We start from the raw sequence: 6,835 nt of genomic DNA, 5'->3' as shown, positions 1-6,835 counted from the left end.
TAACTTGCTTTGTCTCTGACCATTAGAACAAACAGCAACTAAGGTTGCAGGTTGAGGTTTCAAGTTCGGGTTAGGTGCATGTCATTTTGTGTGTAATCATAAGCCAATAATTTACTATTCATTTGTTCCTGTATTTGATGCAGGTGAACAACGTTAAGGTTATAAGTACAAGGTTATGAGGTCTTTGCAAGTCAAATAAGGGGGAAATTGACGGCCAGTTCCTCTCCGACCCCTCCCCCAATAGTAGGAAAGATTGTATTGTGTGTTCCATATTAGAACAGTGACTTCACTTCAAAAGTACTCCATTGACTGTAAAGTGCTTTGGGAGGTCCTGAGATTGTGAAATGTTGCTATATATAAAAAAGTGAATCTCGTATGTTGTACAGCAGCTATCAAAATGTTAAAACCTTTAACCCAGCGTTTGGAGGCATTATGAATGTTTGCCAATTCTTCCAGTTTATTTAACAGCTCTGTATTGTCACAACATTAGTGGTAGCAGCAGGTGTTCATGAAACTGCTGCCCTTTATTGTGCCAGTGAAGTCAGGTACTGTTCCTCACTGCTGATCACTATGGAGATAAAGCAGAGAAATAACAATATTTTAGGCGTTGACACCAACCCGTCGAAATCAAATCTTGTGTCTGTTAATTTGGATTTGCAGACTTGTTGTGAGGGAGGACGTCTGATTCCACATATAGCCTGCTTTGGGAAAACAAAATACATGAACTACCTTATTTTCCCCTCTCATTATTTCCCTCCTTTGAATCTCCTTATGAATCAGTCATGCCCTATTTTTCTTAAAGGTTTGTCTCAGATGGAAAAGGCACCTTTGAGGTAATTCTGTGATGTAAATAGCATTATGTAATACAATCATTGAGGCTAGAACCCTTCTGGAGCTAAAGTTCAGTCAGTAGCAAAGGTAAATTTTGGTCACAAATGACACTTACATTGGGTCAATCAAATTAAACATCCACGCCCCCCACCATCAGCTTACCGTGGCTTCTGTGTGTACTATCTGCAGAATGCACTGCAGCAAGTTGCCAAGGCACCACCTAAACCCATGTTCTTCAGCACCTAGACAGATAAGAGCATCAGATACATGGGAACACTATCACCATCAAATCACATGCTATCCCGACTTGGAACTACATCACTGTTCCTTCACTGTCGCTGGGTCAAAATTCTGGAACTTCCTCCCTAATAGCATTCTGGGAGTACCTTCACCGCACGGATGGCAACAGGTCAAGAAGAACCACCACCTAGGGATAGGACAGCTGACATGTCTTGACAATACATAAAAAAAAAATTGGTTTAGGCTGAGGGTGGGCTTCCATATTCTTGGCCTGTACTGACTTTCCTGCAATATAGGGAACCTTCTTCTTTGGCCTCCTTGTCTTGAGAGACAATGGGTAAGCGCCTAGAGGTGGTCAGTCGTTTGTGAAACAGCGCCTGGAGTGGCTATAAAGGCCAATTCTAGAGTGACAGACACTTCCACAGGTGTTGCAGATAAAATTGGTTGTCGGGGCTGTTACACGGTTGGCTCTCTCTTTGCGCTTCTGTCTTTTTTCCTGCCAACAGCTAAGTCTCTTCGACTCGCCACTCTTTAGCCCCGCCTTTATGGCTGCCCGCCAGCTCTGGCGATCACTGGCAACTGACTCCCACAACTTGTGGTCAATGTCACAGGACTTCATGTTGGGTTTGCAGATGTCTTTAAAGCGGAGACATGGACGGCCGGTGGGTCTGATACCAGTGACGAGCTCGCTCTACAATGTGTCCTTGGGGATCCTGCCATCTTCCATGCGGCTCACATGGCCAAGCCATCTCAAGCGCCGCTGGCTCAGTAGGGTGTATATGCTGGGGATGTTGGCTGCCTCGAGGACTTCTGCGTTGGAGATACGGTCCTGCCACCTGATGCCAAGGATTCTCCGGAGGCAGCGAAGATGGAACATCACTCTTGGCTGACATACGTTGTCCAGGCCTCGCTGCCGTAGAGTAAGGTACTGAGGACACAGGCTTGAAACACTCGGACTTTTGTGTTCCGTGTCAGTGCGCCATTTTCCCACACCCTCTTGGCCAGTCTGGACATAGCAGTGGACGCCTTTCCTATGCGCTTGTTGATTTCTGCATCGAGAGACAGGTTACTGGTGATAGTTGAGCCTAGGTAGGTGAACTCTTGAACCACTTCCAGAGCGTGGTCACCGATATTGATGGATGGAGCATTTCTGACGTCCTGTCCCATGACGTTCATTTTCTTGAGGCTGATGGTTAGGCTAAATTTGTTGCAGGCAGCCGCAATCCTGTTGATGAGTCTCTGCAGACATTCTTCTGTGTGGGATGTTAATACAGTATCGTCAGCAAAGAGGAGTTCCCTGATGAGGACTTTCCGTACTTTGGTCTTTGCTCTAAGATGGGCAAGGTTGAACAACCTGCCATCTGATCTTGTGTGGAGGAAAATTCCTTCTTCTGAAGACTTGAACGCATGTGAGAGCAGCAGTGGGAAGAAGATCCCAAACAGTGTAGGGTGTGAGAACACAGCCCTGTTTCACACCACTCAGGATAGGACAGGGGTCTGATGAGGCACCGCTATGCTGAATTGTGCCTTTCACATTTTCATGGAATGATGTGATGATACTTAATAGCTTTGGTGAACATCCGATCTTTGCTAGTAGTCTGAAGAGACCACGTCTGCTGACGAGGTCAAAGGCTTTGGTGAGATCTACGAAAGCAACGTAGAGGGGCATCTGTTGTTCGCGGCATTTCTCCTGTAGCTGGCGAAGGGAGAACAGCACGTCAATGGTGGCTCTCTCTGCTCGTAAGCCGCACTGTACCTCAGGGTAGACACGCTCAGCCAGCTTCTGGAGTCTGTTTAAAACGACTAGGGACTCACTGTAGCCATAATGATAACAATATGAGCATTATAACTTTGGGGAAAGTGCGGAAAGGTGAAGTTGAGATAGAAGATCAGCCATGATCTTATTGAGTGGTGGAGACGGCTTGAAGGGCCAAATACCACACATGCCAACACTGGAGAAATATTAGAAGTCAGATTGAGATCTATAAAAGAGATTGTAAACCTGATTGGACACATGGCACTGTGCTCATTTGTACAGAAAGATACAGCAAAAAGTAATTGGGTTTCACTCTAAATGAGTATGACTCGACAGGCCAGCTGGTTTGAGATTTTCAGCTTAATATCCTGATAAACCAGATGTAAGTGTTAGAACCTCAGGAGAGACCACTAACTTTAAAACAAGAGATATGAACTACCCAGACCGATTAAAGAATTGCACAAGAAGAATTCATATTTTAAGACTTTTACTATAACAACTAAACTAAAAATCAACATTAATAACTGTACTTAATAGGTAGGTAATATACTAAATTACAGAGAAAACTATTTCCCATCAACTTATTAACACATTCGAAAACCACATTTACATCTTACAGTGTTCTCAGCGAAAAGGTATCCTTGCATTTAAAAGTCACAAATGTCTCCCAGGTGCAATAGGTTGGATCTCCCTGTGTCCTTCTCAAAGCCAAAGTCCTCTTTGCTCACTTTTTCTGAGCACCTTCGACTGGACTTCCATTAATAAGGCAATCTCTGGTGACACCATTGGTCTTTTCTCCTTTGCAAACCTTGAGCCTTCGAACCAGGTTCAATCTTCGCAGCCTTTTGCTGTATTGGTGATCTGAGAGCAGCTGCTCCCCCAGCAAACAGCCCACTGGTCTCTCTCTCTCTCACTCTTTAGACTGTGCGGCTCATTGCTGGTCTTCCTTACTTCCTCTCAGACCTAGGAATGCCCTTTGAAATTATCCAGATCAAGACCATACGTCTGACCATAGCAAAACCATCTGGGCCTGCTTTTGTTTCCAGATGTTAAAAATTGCAACTCAAATCTGCATTTTAGAGCTCCTGGCTCCCTGTTTACAATCTGTGAGTCTGCAAGAGCAAAACCTTTAGGTGTTACAACCTTACACCCTGCTTTCAAAAGGGTCTTTGATCTGGGTTCCTTGTTCTCATGGGAGCTGAGACCCCTGGCTTGTCTCTGGGCAGTTTCTGAATGAGGTCACATGTTTCCTCCGAATATCCATTTTACACTGCATTAAAGATAATAGTTTTTAAAAACATAACCATACCACAAAGTCCAGAGTTCATAACATAAGGTTATTTAACAAATCATGTTACAAGAAATGGAAAGTAAGGTAAGGAAAATCAAATGGCCTGTGTTACCAAATCATCTTGCATTTCTACTAGTTAACTGCTGTATTTTAATTGAAAATGATATGATGGACAAAGCCTTCAGTACAAGAATCCACCGAGGCCGAGAAAGCAGAAGCAATGACAAAGTAGGGGGAAATTAGACTTCAGCCTGAAATGGGTCTGAAGTTGGAGGAGTTACTGTACCACCTTCCTGAAGCTGGCATCAGACTCAGGCTTCATTTGAATGCTGCCAATAAGTTGTGGGTGGCACACAGGTAACACCTACTACAGCTCCCTCTCTGTGGAAAGGCAGGTAATCGGATGGCAGTCGGGCTTTGTGGGGGTGGGGCTGGGTCCGGGGCTGGGTCCGGGTCCGGGGTGGGGGCCGAGTTTGATGTGGGGGCCGAGTCTGGGGTGGGGGCCGAGTCCGGGTTGGAGGCCCAGTCCAGGGTGGGGGCTGAGTTTGCAGTGGGGGCTGTGTCCGTGATGGGGAACGAGTCTGGGGTGGGGGCCAGGTCTGGAGTGGGGGCCGAGGCTGCTGTGGGGGCTGGATCCAGGGTGAGGGCCGGGTCCGGGGTGGGGAATAAGTCCAGGATGGGGAATAAGTCCGGGGTGGGGCCGGGACTGGGGTGGGGAATAAGTCCGGGGTGGGGCTGGGACCGGGGTGGGGAATGAGTCCGGGGTGGGGCTGGGTCTGCAGTGGGGGCTGTGACAGCAGTGGGGGCTTTGACAGCAGGATGCAGAACTTTTGTGGAGTCACGAGAAGTGCTCTTGCTCCTCTTGATGCCATGAAAAGTTTGTCCCCCAAAAATTCTGGACTTTTTCTTGAGCAGCCACCAGGAGACTCCTTGAGAACAAAAGCAAAATACTGCAGATGCCGGACAACTGAAATAAAAACAGAAAATCTGGAAATACTCAGGTCTGGCAGCAGCTGTGGAGAGAGAAACAGAGTTAATGTTTCAGGTCAATGACCTTTCATCAGAACTGGCAAAGGTAAGAAATGTAATAGATATTGAGCAAGTGAAAGGGGGGAAGGATGGAAAAAGAACAAAAAGGAAGGTCTGTGACCTTGGACCAGAGCAGCCGGAAGTCGGCTGTGGACCTGGGATGAGGCGGATCTAGAGTGTGACCTGTGAAATAAAGAGCGGGGCTCCAGGCCTACACCTACCTCAGACCAGAGTAGCGGCAGTCGGTGGCGGACCTGGAGAAATAAAGAGTGGGCTTTGAGGCCTGCACCATTCTTGGACCGAAGCAGTGGCAGTCGGTGGCGGACCTGAAAGGAGGCGGATACGGAGCGAGACCTGTAAAATAAAGAACGGGGCTCGAGGCCTACACCTCCCTCAGACCAGAGTGGCGGCAGTCAGTGGCGGACCTGGGAGGAGGCGGATACGGAGCGAGACCTGTAAAATAAAGAACGGGGCTCGAGGCCTCCCTCAGACCAGAGCAGTGGCAGTCGGTGGCAGGCTCAGTCTTTGTCGGCGCATGCTGTGTTTCTAAAGAAGTAAAAGAACTTAACAGTGACACCACATGAAATCTCTAAGCTGATTGGTTGGGTAAATAACAGCTGTTAGTGCCTGTAACTAGCTTTAAAAAAATCAGGGAAACTTCTTTTTTTCAAAAACCTCAAAACCTACCTTATAAGTGATAAGGTTATTACTACTAAGGCGTATTGTTTTAATTATTGTAATTTATTAATAATTACTAATTAGAATGGTGCTGTTTGGACAGAGTCAGGCTGTGAGTTGTGTGTGAGGGCTTTTACTGACTAGGGGAAGGAGGGTCTCTTGGTCTCTTTTCTTTTCTGCCTTTTCAGCCTCCACGGTACAGGGGAAGAAGGTGATTGGCAAGTAACTGGTAAGTGATTCCACTTATTCATTAGCAATAGTTAGTTTGTAAAGCTAAGTAATGGCAGGGCAGCTCGGTCAAACGGAATGTGCCTCCTGTGGTATGTGGGAAGCCGTGGACACACCCTGTGTCCTTGAGAAACACATCTGCAGCAAGTGTCACCGGCTGCAGAAGCTTGAGCTCCGGGTTTCAGAACTCGAGCGGTGGCTCGAGTCACTGTGGTGTATCTGCGAGGCAGAGAACTACATGGATAGCACGTTTCAGGAGGTCGTCACCCTGGAGCTTAAGAGAGCACAGGCAGAGAGGGACTGGGTGGTTGCCAGACAGACAAGAAGGTCAAGGCAGGGAGTGCAGGAGTCCCCAGAGAGCATCACACTTTCTAACCAGTATTCAGTTCTGAGTACTGATGGGAGAAAGAGTTCCTCTGGAGAGTTCAGTGACAGTCATGACCAGAGCACCATGGGTGGATCAGCTGTGCAGGGAGTGAGGAGAAAGGACAAGAGAGCAGTAGTTAGAGGGGATTCTATAGTTATGGGAACGGATAGGCGTTTCTGTGGTCGCAGACGTGATTCCAGGATGGTATGTTGCCTCCCTGACGCAAGGGTCATGGATATCACTGAGCGGCTACAGAGCATTCTGGAGGGCGAGGGTGCACATCCAGAGGTCGTGGTCCACATTGGTACCAACAATATAGGAAGAAAGAGGGATGAGGTCCTGCAGGCTGAGTTTAGGGAGTTCGGAACGAGATTAGCAAGCAGGACCTCAAAGGTAGTAATCTCCAGATTACTCC

The 6,835-nt window shown here is 47.2% G+C and overlaps 1 long non-coding RNA gene across 1 annotated transcript; it reads right to left on the bottom strand.

The window, feature by feature from the left end:
* Nucleotides 1-503: 503 nt before the first annotated feature.
* Nucleotides 504-5,703, bottom strand: LOC137374250 (uncharacterized). Its single transcript, XR_010975774.1, has 3 exons — nucleotides 5,369-5,703; nucleotides 994-1,073; nucleotides 504-568 (listed from the first exon to the last, which is right to left on the bottom strand). It is a non-coding gene; the product is annotated as an uncharacterized lncRNA (long non-coding RNA).
* Nucleotides 5,704-6,835: the final 1,132 nt, after the last annotated feature.

The sequence above is a fragment of the Heterodontus francisci genome, chromosome 10 (assembly GCF_036365525.1).
Source record: "Heterodontus francisci isolate sHetFra1 chromosome 10, sHetFra1.hap1, whole genome shotgun sequence".
Taxonomy (NCBI): domain Eukaryota; kingdom Metazoa; phylum Chordata; class Chondrichthyes; order Heterodontiformes; family Heterodontidae; genus Heterodontus; species Heterodontus francisci.
Note: the sequence above shows the minus strand (reverse complement) of the source record. Positions and strands in the feature narration are given on the sequence as shown.